At 28.5% G+C, this 9536-nt stretch overlaps 1 non-coding gene across 1 annotated transcript; it reads right to left on the bottom strand.

Moving 5' to 3' along the window:
- Positions 1-1280: 1280 nt before the first annotated feature.
- On the bottom strand, positions 1281-1352 carry TRNAG-UCC. Its single transcript has one exon. It is a non-coding gene; the product is annotated as a tRNA-Gly (tRNA).
- Between the last annotated feature and the right edge of the window lie 8184 nt (positions 1353-9536).

The raw sequence follows: 9536 nt of genomic DNA, 5'->3' as shown, positions 1-9536 counted from the left end.
CACAAGTTCTGCGTTGAATAATTTTGCACTTGGAACGCAGTTTATAAATTGTTGGATTGAGCTCCTCTACTTAATTCCCAATTCGAGCACTGATAACTATATAAGTTACCACGTACATGGTACATATACAATATACCTATCTACTCCTTATTTATTTAACATTTTTACATAAAATAATAGGTACAGCAAAAAAATGTGTGTCAATAACTAATGAGGTAGGTATTTAATTTATTTAGATTAATTATTTAATATTAATTCAAAAGACAAAACTACAAAAATAATGATAATTGAACTACTTCACACAGTTTGAAATATTTCATTTTTTTTTAATTTCATGACATTTTCAAACACTAATTATTAAACAATGACGTGATGAGGTATGCTACCTATAAACTATCTATAATAACTGCCTATTATAATTTGTAGAGTTTCAATAAAAGGTTTTTTTTACATGTTTAAAACGTGTTTTTTTTTTATTAATACACCCTTATAGTAATATATATTATACTATATTATGAGTATATGAATAACTCACTGAAATAAAAAAACAAATACCTAATGTATGAAATATTTTTCTTTTAATTTAAATTAATAGTTCTTAAGTTTTACTTTGACCTTGACTAAAAATTAATATTAATTAAGATATCATTTATGTAGGTACGAAATAATAAATAATATTCTATCGTAATGAGATATATTACGACTCATTGACCATTGTACTCCAAACATTTTGTCTCATTGAAACTCATTTGATTTTTTTACTTTCTCAAGACTGCTATGCATACTAATATTGATTTGTTTAATACATATTTAAAATATAGACAATTTGCCAAGTTAGAATACATAATTAATATCAACAATATTATTGCGCATTTGCATTACTTGCACGGGTTAATATTGTAAGAATAAGCCTCGCCAACCTTATAAGCTAATTATAACCTTTACCGATTTTCATTTTTTCATTTGCATAAATTATAAATAAAGAAAAAACAACAAAAGATCATTAAAATTGTCATATTTACTGGTACGGCTTATATGGGTCGTCTAACCTCTAGCGTCTGATTTCAAATACCAACATATTGTTGTTTTTGTTTTATAAATTATACATGTCAAATTGTCAATGCAATAATATTTATCGTTTTCAAAATATTATATTCTTTTAAAAAGGGACCGTTAAAAAATGGTTTATCGCCTGTGATCCTTGACTTAGAGACAAGTATAAATATAAACCAAAAAATTAACTAAACGCAAAAAGTTCTATTAAACTGCAAAAAAATATCTGCGATGGCCGGGAATCGAACCCGGATCAACTGCTTGGAAGGCAACTATGCTGACCATTACACCACCAACGCATGTGATCAGAGAGTCTGATCAATGTTATGTAAAGTAATATTATTATTATTTATTAGCTTATTGAATAATAGTAATAATAATAATAATAATATTAATAATATCAATAAAATATAAAAATAAAATTCTGTTTGTTGACTCTCGGCAAGTAAACTGATTTTTTGTTAACTTGTCAAGTTAAAATAATATAGAAAAATTGAATCAAATTTAAAGTTAAAAGTAATTTTTTTACTTGTAAAAGTTACACTAGCTAAGGCGTTGATGCTATTTTGTCCTCAAAAATACACTGCGGGAATAACAATACCACCTTGTATAGGTAGAATCAACCAAATATCATATTGTTTTTAAATTGCTATAGGGAAATATTCTACAGACCGCATCAATCTCTGTTTTTCAATATTTTATTCTCAAACTTTAAAAAAATTCAAGATAAAAAGCATTTTTTTACAATTTTTTTAATACCATTATTTGAAATAAAATACAAAATTAGAGATCGTTGCGGGCTATAGGAAGTCTTTTTCTTTCAGATAAAAAAATAGTCATCAAAATCCGACAATTCTACAAAGCTTGAGAGTTATTTCCGTAAAGTAATTTTTTCGATATAATACACCCTATCAACCCCCCCCCCCCTAAATAGGTATCGATCTAGTAGTAGATTAGTGGAAAAGTGGTATTATTGAGGTGGCAACTAAAGTATAAAATTTAATTTTCAAATTTCATAGAATTGTGGAAAATTTGAAAAACTGGCACCAGGAGCTTTAATTGGAAAAAAGTATCTTAACTTAGTTAAAAACAGTTACTTTTTGAAATATTAATGAATAATAATAAAATGTTATTTTTATAGTTATAAAGATGTAATAATAAAATATAATATATATTATTATAACGTTACTGTTGATTATTAATAGTACACAAACATATACCCAAGGCCGTAGCTAAAACAAGTTTTTGTGAGGGGTTTATAATCAAATCATATATTTTCATAATGTAATAAAAACAATTAACTTAAACAATTTGTGTTCATGCTGCTGTCGTCAGCATTTCCGTCACTACGGTCTACGTCTGTAACGCCGTAACGGTGACTATGTACAGTACGCACAATGGACAACTCTTTTCTTCCCGCTCTTCATCGTCTCTTCCTACGCATTACAAACATGATCCACTTTATTTGATGTCTCTTCTAATGTCTTTGCTAAATCAATGTAAGCACTGCCATAATTTATACATTTTTTATTTTGTTTCTTTTTACGTTGTGCCAACATAATTAAAAAGAGTTCGTATTATAATACTGTATCATTATTGTTGTTGTGTGTGTACTGGATAGTGGATACGCTCGCTATTAAAGCAGCTTCCAATTTTTCGTTCATATTCATTTTTATATACACGTTATATTTATAATCATTGTCGTCATCAGTAAGATGACACATCATTGTAATTTTCTCTGGTTTCACGGATAATGAATCTGCAGATCATATTTTATACCAATAAATCATATATCGTTCACAATTCGGTGAGTACTTATTTATTTGGTTACGTTTATAATACCTACCTCTCTATTAGATAGTCCAGACTGACAATAGTTAATAAGAATTGAGCGTACGGTGATCATTGCAATATCATCTGCGTCATTCTTCATTAGCGTAAGTCCGCCAGCAACCATTGTGCGTTGTGTGAGTAGCCGTTCAGGTGCAATGCGCTGTGCATCGACCAACCATATACCAAGTGGTTCTTTTTTCATTGAACACTCATTATTTCAGTCTAAATTTTTTTGAAAATATTTTTTTACATTGTTTCAAGTCGTTTATAAAACAACGTTTTTCTTAAAAAATTATATTTTTAAATATTTTTTATCCTTATAATTTTTTAAGTTTTTACTTTTTTGAATGACAACATTGGGTTTTAATTTTATATTCAAAAGCAGAATATTTTTCTTAATATTTTGATACATGAAAATCGAATTTCGGGTGAGTAGTTTATGAGTTATAAATATTTAAAGTTTAGGTGAGCGGAGAAGTGGACAAACATTTCGCGGGGTTCAAAATTCAAAAAAGTAAAAAACTTAAAAAATTATAAGGATAAAAAATATTTAAAAATATAATTTTTTAAGAAAAATGTTGTTTTTTAAGCGACTTGAAACTATGTAAAAAAAATATTTTCAAAAAAATTTACTCTTTTTGAAATAATGAGTGTTCAATGATAAAAGTATCACCCGGTATACCTCCACCTTAATCATTGACGCGTGGACATTCTGGATCATTCAATGGATATCGTGGCAACTGGACATACTTCCGTAGCATAAGTTAGTAGTGAGATTATATCCAATTGTTGTGAACTCTGTGGTCATTGCACCATACCTATCCGATCACAGAGACCGCCCACCATATACTTAAACTGCATAATCCTATTTCCCATTGTATAACTTGTATCCTTCACACCCTTGGTGCATTTCGGTTCCTTGTTGTCCATTGTCGCGTCATTGCTGCCTACCGTCACACCGTTGGGCTATGTGTTGAATTACCTATATCTTGGAAGTAGGCGTTGTCATACTGTCGCTTCGGAAACTTTAATCGTGCATACAATTTTAGTTGCCTATCCTTGACGCCTTCAATCTTTTCGTTAAATACAATCACTACAAGCAAGGTATATATATTATATATACTATTATCATATATATCCACCTTCTTATTGTGCCATATATTGTAATGATGCTGATAGTGCGATTTCATCAATTATTGATGTTCACCAGTTTCAATAATGTGCTGTCAGCTTTGTTACAAGAATGAATTTACCTAATATTATAAAACTGTTAGGTTAGAACATTCTGTGTTCTATAGTTGATTTTTACGGTATTTTAATTTTTTAGTGAGTTATGTGTATGTAAATTATTAATATTTGAATGTTCTCATAATTCACTTCAAATTAAAATATCTTCAAAAACCAACGAGAGAACACAGATAATATTCTTACTTTAAAGTTTGATGACAGGTCAATTCATTCTAATATTAAAAGCACACTATTGAAACTAGTGAACGAAAATTTGCCATGTCATACGTGTGTAAGACAGAGACAGCAAATGTGGGTACGACGTCCTCCCAAATAACTCATAAGACTATTTTCGTGAAATTTGCATTTAAAAATTATAATAGAGTTGGCAGGTAATTGACAAGAGTTTGCAAGGTTATTTTTAAAATTTGAAAGTTGGTTCCTTGGCTAAAATGAGATTTCAAAGTGAAGTACCCGGCCTTTCAATATTGACCCAGAAATTCAAAACCTATTTTAAAATAGTTCCATCAGATATCAAGAGCTGATCTTTCCCCGAGTAAGATTTAATCCTGCAAGCTACTTGTACCTTCTAGATCCTTTCGCTATATAAGTAAATACCTAACTATATATGAGCATTGAAGTATAAAAAGCAGCGCTTGAATTTGAAAAAAAATTCGATTTTATGTTATTTACAATTAAAATGTTATACAAGTTTTGCGTTTATCGTTATTCAGAATAGTGTTAATACCTATCAAATTTATTAATATTAAATAATAACTAATGTTGGCATTAGCTAGGTAATGGGCTCGAATACGGAATATAATATAATCAATTCTAATGCACCCGTATGCATGAAATAAATATTTCTACGAAAACAGTATAGCTTTTAAATAAATGGATTTTAAATTATTTCGTTTTGGGTTATTTTTTGTTTAATGATATATAATATATTTTGTTAATCGTTATGATTTGTTCTGTGGTACCTATTTAATTATTTTTGATTATCGCTTTCCCTTATAATCACGTTTACAAATTAAATTATTTTTGTCAAATATAACGTTATAATAACATTTTCAAGCCCAGAATTAAAAAGTATTTTGTATTTAACATCCTAGGAGGTTTTACTATTTAGAGTGGTTAGCAAATGGACCAAGTAATCACAAAGTTCCCTAGAAAATTATATTTTGTAATTTATATACTTAATTAAAACACATTTTTAATTAGGTACTTATTAAAACTCCCTATTTTTAACGTTGAACAAAATGTTTAAAATAAAAGAACTGTTGTGAGTTTTTATTTTATTAGATTCTATCCGTATTAGGCATTAGAAGGTGAAATACATTTAGTATGGTTATGGAAAAAGGGAAAAGACATAGGTACCTACTACCGACCAATAGACCGACTAAGCTTACAATTTTATAATCTAGGTCCAAATAATAGTCTTAAAAATTCTTAAAATTATTGATATGTATTTAATAATATGTACCTACCTACTATACATTATATTATCACTATTATATGAAGATTTATATTAAATACCTACCTATTATTTTAGTATTTATATTTTATACTCATCTAAGTTCACAATGGGTGTCATTCTAAGAATGGACTTAAAATCATGTACAGAAAATAAATATCAAATACTCAAAATATTTAGTTATATATTTTCCATTTTCAAAATTATTTCAGGTAAATTACAATGGGTGTATTGTAATACATTAATTGTATTGTACTATTGTATATTATACAATATCTTATACTCAATGCAGTCAATGCCCAATGGTATTATTATTGATAGACTGATTTTCCATTCAACTAAGTGGCTAAGTATGTGTGAGACACAATGGGCCAAAGCTACGAATCACAACGCAATCTAGTGGAGACACCGGGAACCAAATTTGTATATCTACTGTGGCCTACTACAGTAGGTAGCGCATGGCTTATCGTACATTGTACGACATTCACACTGGGATCGACGTTCATATTACGAGCAATGCAGCTGGTTGGGGAGTATTGAAATATTTGAGACCCATAAACCTGTGTTGTGTTTTTGCTTATTTTCAGTGCAAAATAGTTTGTTTGATGGCAAATTGCGTTGCGTTCAGCGTCGCGACTTCTTGTTATTTTGAAAATGTACGTCACCAGACTCCCCTACGAAAAAACAGCATTGCACTAAAAAACTCCGACAAACCCGAGAAAGAATTTAAGAATCCAAATATTGTTTTAAGGATCGTTATAAACTTATAACGCAGATGTTTTTAATAATAAATTATATGTGTAGATTTTTCTGGATTTTCATACTTAACTAGCGGATAATCCAGGGGTTTTCAAACTGGGGGCCACTACAACTGGTGTGTTTTTCAAATTCAAAACAATATTGTTCATATAACTATTTAGTGCAAAAAAAAAAGGTCAAACAGCGTGAAAATTGTTTAGAAAGCACGGTGTGCCGTGTTTAGTACAATTTTGAAAACCACTGGGCTAACCGAACGAACGTTGCACGACGGATGTGATAGGATAATGAAATATACAGTTATTGTACTTACACAACTAATGTTCAAATATTACTATTCATGCACTACGCACAAATAAGTGAATACATAGGTAACGAGTAATAATAGTTGCCTACTCAATACCCCTTTTGTTTTGACCACCTCCAATCCTTTCAGTGTCATCTGAAAACTTGAGAGATTATATTATATTGTTGTGATTAGATTATTGGCTTTAATTTTAGTAATAAGACTCTTTTCTTTAACCAATAATATTTTGTTATAGTTTATAATGTGAATACTATGTCATATTTTGTATTAGTAAAGCTGATTTGATAATCAATTTTAGAGCGACCTATTGATGTCAGAGATACCTATTGATTGGACCGCATTCAACAACCGTGTAATTTTCGAAAGCATTTAACCATCCTATACCATACCTATACCGGCTATACCATCCGGAGATAGCACAGCGTATTCCGACCCGTTCAATATCAAAAATCATAATTCTTGGGAGCAAATCGACCTTTGTCGATCAACTTTTTTTTGCATTCATATTCTTATAATTAATTTACTGTATTTTTTTTTCAATTTTTTTTGGTATTTTACAGTATAGAAAAGTGACCATGAATTAGTGAAACAAAAACAATGACTAGGTGGGTATAGATAACAGAGTTATTTTGTGATTTTCAATTTAAAATTACTTTAAATAACCAATATGAATTTAAAAAATATTAATGACTGTCTATTTTATAGAACTAGTTTATTTTATTACTTGGTGTAGTAAATTATTGTTTCAAACAACAGATTTAAGATTTTGTATAGTTAATAGGTAGGTTTAGGTACCTATATGTTTTCATAGGTTAAAAATTGATTCCTCTCAATCATAGTCCAGAAGCATCACTGATATGCATTTTTTTTTATATAATAAAATGCACAGAAACGTAAACGTTCAATTGTATTTATTTTGTCTATCTTCTTTCGGTTATCAGCCATAATAATATTTCATTTAACAATCACGATTAGTCTATCATACCACAAAGTGCAATACAACATACAGTGCTGGATCCAGTGTATTTGTCACCCAGAGAAAAAGTTCCACCCTTCGCCCCTACCTGTTGAAACCTCTTTTATTATTGCGGTGCGGGTCCACTTAGGTTAACTGTTCAGAGGTGGGAGGAGGGCATTACATTATGTTTCAATAAAGGTCAAATTATATCAGCATTGAAAATGATCAACGTAAAACACTAGAGTAAAATTTTAATGTGTTATTATATCGTAATTTTAATTAATTTTTAACAGGAAAACAAAAAAATAATAGATGGGTTTCAAATGAATCAATGCGCTCTATTAGGAGTACTAAAAGTTGATAGGAAGGAATGTGAGGGGGTGGGTTACAGATCCACCCACTGACATAATTTATTTGATCTCAGAACAAAAGCAAAAAGTTTTACAAAAACTTAGAACAAAATACCTACAGTTTATTTGAAGAATGGTTTAGCTGTAAATGTTAGAAAAAGTCAATAATTCAATTGGTTAGTGGTCACTACTGATTAAGTTTATAAAAATGTAGAATTTTTAGTGGGTCAAATGATTAAAACAATTTAAGAGATGCAAGGATTTTTCTCTAACCTTCGTTCAATGCAAATATGTTTTAAAAGTAACATGCAATGTTATATAACATTATTATATTCTATTGCATATTATATTTATATTAAATAGTCAATGTCCATAATATAATATGTGCGTGAAGTACAATCAATTGTCGATAAAAAAAATAATAATCTAGAAAAAATAACATAAAAAAAAATGTCGACATACTGAAATTATTGTTGAATGGGTACTTCATAATTATATTCGTGTTTATATTTCATAACGTTCAAATAGTTGGTACAAGTAGATAAGTGGGGACATTACAAAAATTGTTTATAACTTAATATTAATTAAAATAAATTCGTTATTATCAACCTTATTTAACAATAATTCAATTTTAGATTCTGAGTGGAACGATGAATGTATTGATTTTACAATGATGTGTGTTTTTTTATTTTTTTTTTTATTTATTTTAGATTCTGAGTGGAACGATGAATGTATTGATTTTACAATGATGTGTGTTTTTTTTTTATTTTTTTTTTATTTTTTTTTTTATTTTTGTGTCTGTCATCACGTTTTAGGACAGTAAAAGTGCTTGGATTTTCTTCAACAGTACCTTTTCTGATAGGAAAGTGAATCTAGTTGGTACTTTGGGGGGTCAAAAGTAAAATTTTTAAAATATTTTGATTTATTTTGAGCTCTTTACGGACATTTTCATTTTCCATTTTTTTTTAGTTTTTTTTCTAAAAATATCAATAAAATTTTATTTGTTGGATAAAAAAGCTTGAAAATTTAATAGAAGGCTCCTAGTATATTGTTTCAAAGGCAGATGAAAAATATTAAAAATTGTTAGTCACAGTTTTTTTTTATAAACATTTAAAGTTCAAAAAATGACAAAATATGGAAAAATCACGAAAATTTGCAAATTATTTCGAGTTAGAAATTCATAAAAATTTTTCTTTTTAAATCTAAGATATGAAAATGTAATACAAGATTCCTTATAAGATTGTCTACCTTTATCAAACAAAAAATATCTATAAGAAAGTCAAATTAAATTTTTATGAGATTTCCTTATTTTGTTGTAATTCAAAAACGAATGACTGCAGATACATGAAAATTTTACTGAATGTTTATATTAGCATTTCCTATACACTATACAATTTTGAAAATATTTTGACTCTTTTTGAGCTGTTTACGAACATTTTCAGTTTTAATTTTTTTTAGTTTTTTTTTCTATAAATATCAATAAAGTTTTATCTGTTGGGCCAAAAAGTGTATAAATTTAATACAAAGCTCCTGATATATTGTTACAATATCAGTTGAAAAATATTAAAAATACAT

Source organism: Acyrthosiphon pisum, chromosome X, assembly GCF_005508785.2.
Source record: "Acyrthosiphon pisum isolate AL4f chromosome X, pea_aphid_22Mar2018_4r6ur, whole genome shotgun sequence".
NCBI lineage: Eukaryota > Metazoa > Arthropoda > Insecta > Hemiptera > Aphididae > Acyrthosiphon > Acyrthosiphon pisum.
This window is presented reverse-complemented; position numbering and strand designations above follow the sequence as displayed.